General features: G+C 38.4%; 1 pseudogene; it reads left to right on the top strand.

Moving 5' to 3' along the window:
• The first annotated feature begins 2,438 nt into the window (after positions 1 to 2,438).
• Positions 2,439 to 2,557, top strand: LOC134971163 (5S ribosomal RNA; annotated as a pseudogene).
• Positions 2,558 to 2,915: the final 358 nt, after the last annotated feature.

Genomic DNA, 2,915 nt, shown 5'->3' with positions numbered 1-2,915 from the left:
TTACCTAGATTGTGAATGAGAGAGTGTATGGTTATTGGCACATACCAAGAGAGCACTTCTATTTTAATGAGTGCTGAATGAGTGAGGTATAGGAAACATTTAAGCACAAGGCCCGCCTCCTGTTGTTCGCCGCACTATATATGAATAGTGGACGAAGGGGCGGGTTGCCTGTGCTTATAGGAAAAAAAGTGAGAGGGATGAAATTACACAGGTATCTTAAAGTTTTCTTTGATATTCAAAGATTCAAAGTAGGGATCATAAGATCATATGTTATCCTAGGTGATAATTTGTATCTCTTGGAGTACCTGAGGTAAGTTTTGAAAATATATGAGGAGAACTGAATTACCAATATTGTAATATATTACTTGTTTATCACACTGATCGTCATTTAGTAAAAGAGAATGAAAAAGTTGACAAGAAAGAATAATTAAGCAATTTTACCTGTTGGTAGATCAAAGATTAAATATCAAGTCTCAAATTTTCAAAATTTAACATAAATGATACGATACCAGGTAAGGTGGTGGGCTGAACCGTGCACTGTTCAGCACCACTTAACACAGACGGCCGTTTCACCTGAGGTGGCTTGTTCACTGTGTAAGAAAATGGTGGAAAACTATCTATTTAAGACCAAAAGGGGGGGAGTGGTCACGGATAGGGACCAATCACTAGGAAGCAGGAAATGTGTATACATCCTGTGATATGCTTGTCATACTCTTCACTTCACTTCCGGTTTCAAAAGGGCGGAAGTGATGTGGGATTATATGATGTGATATAGATTTGTATATCTGCGATTATTTTAGGTTAAAACCTAGAATAAAAACAATCTGGACTGATAAGTATTTCAACCTGATTTTGATGGCTGAAATAAAAGAGAGAAAACCTATAATCCGAGGCCTACGTGCATAAACTAACTATGACATGTCCTGATGCTTCACATTGTCGTGGCGCGTCACTTCCGGTTACGGAACCCGGAGGTGGCGCGTATCTCATCCACAGTTACTTTAATATTTATGTGACTTGATAAGTTACATAGTTAATCACATAGATTGACGCTGGGGAGAAGTGGATGATGAGGAATAATTTATTAAAGTGTTTCCAATATACTTGGAGTGTTTACTCCGTGACCGGAAGTGGCGTATATGCGCATCACTTCCGCTTAACGAGTGGTAAGAAGATAATTGAAGGGAGTGTGGACCTGTAAGGTTGCCTCACTTCCTGTTTTGTAGTCATGGTGATAGAGATATGCATGAATCTGTTTCTCTGTGAATGCTTTACATTGTCGTGGCGCGTCACTTCCGGTTACGCCACTTCCGGTCACGGAGTAAACACTCCAAGTATATTGGAAACACTTTAATAAATTATTCCTCATCATCCACTTCTCCCCAGCGTCAATCTATGTGATTAACTATGTAACTTATCGAGTCACATAAATATTAAAGTAACTGTGGATGAGATACGCGCCACCTCCGGGTTCCGTAACCGGAAGTGACGCGCCACGACAATGTGAAGCATCAGGACATGTCATAGTTAGTTTATGCACGTAGGCCTCGGATTATAGGTTTTCTCTCTTTTATTTCAGCCATCAAAATCAGGTTGAAATACTTATCAGTCCAGATTGTTTTTATTCTAGGTTTTAACCTAAAATAATCGCAGATATACAAATCTATATCACATCATATAATCCCACATCACTTCCGCCCTTTTGAAACCGGAAGTGAAGTGAAGAGTATGACAAGCATATCACAGGATGTATACACATTTCCTGCTTCCTAGTGATTGGTCCCTATCCGTGACCACTCCCCCCCTTTTGGTCTTAAATAGATAGTTTTCCACCATTTTCTTACACAGTGAACAAGCCACCTCAGGTGAAACGGCCGTCTGTGTTAAGTGGTGCTGAACAGTGCACGGTTCAGCCCACCACCTTACCTGGTATCGTATCATTTATGTTAAATTTTGAAAATATGAGACTTGATATTTAATCTTTGATCTACCAACAGGTAAAATTGCTTAATTATTCTTTCTTGTCAACTTTTTCATTCTCTTTTACTAAATGACGATCAGTGTGATAAACAAGTAATATATTACAATATTGGTAATTCAGTTCTCCTCATATATTTTCAAAACTTACCTCAGGTACTCCAAGAGATACAAATTATCACCTAGGATAACATATGATCTTATGATCCCTACTTTGAATCTTTGAATATCAAAGAAAACTTTAAGATACCTGTGTAATTTCATCCCTCTCACTTTTTTTCCTATAAGCACAGGCAACCCGCCCCTTCGTCCACTATTCATATATAGTGCGGCGAACAACAGGAGGCGGGCCTTGTGCTTAAATGTTTCCTATACCTCACTCATTCAGCACTCATTAAAATAGAAGTGCTCTCTTGGTATGTGCCAATAACCATACACTCTCTCATTAACAATCTAGGTAATATTACTGCCATATCTCTCTGGCTACGCCCAATCTCGCCTGATCTTGGAAGCTAAGCAGTGAGGAGCCTGAATAGTACCTAGGTGGGAGACTACTAGGGAATATCGGGTGCAGTAATTGATACCTGTATCCAAGTGTGAAAAGCAGAAGTGTTGGAGCAACCTTTGACCCTACTGAATTTCACCCCTTTTTTTCCCTCTCTTAAGTGTCTGATTACAGACTTGTTAAATATATCATTATCTGAATTTACATATATTACCTTATACGCTTATTACTGACGTGAAAGCTAGAATTGGCAATTTACCTCTATTAGGATACCAGGATAAATTTATCACATTTGGCATTGGTTAATATACCTATATCTAAAAATTTACTACAAACTGTGGTCACATCCTATGCCATTGTGATTCCTATCAGAAACTTTGTTTTTTTCTTCTTAGTTTGAAATCAATTTCGATATTTTCATCTTAGGTGTCAC

The sequence above is a fragment of the Pseudophryne corroboree genome, chromosome 11, assembly GCF_028390025.1.
Source record: "Pseudophryne corroboree isolate aPseCor3 chromosome 11, aPseCor3.hap2, whole genome shotgun sequence".
Taxonomy (NCBI): domain Eukaryota; kingdom Metazoa; phylum Chordata; class Amphibia; order Anura; family Myobatrachidae; genus Pseudophryne; species Pseudophryne corroboree.
Note: the sequence above shows the minus strand (reverse complement) of the source record. Positions and strands in the feature narration are given on the sequence as shown.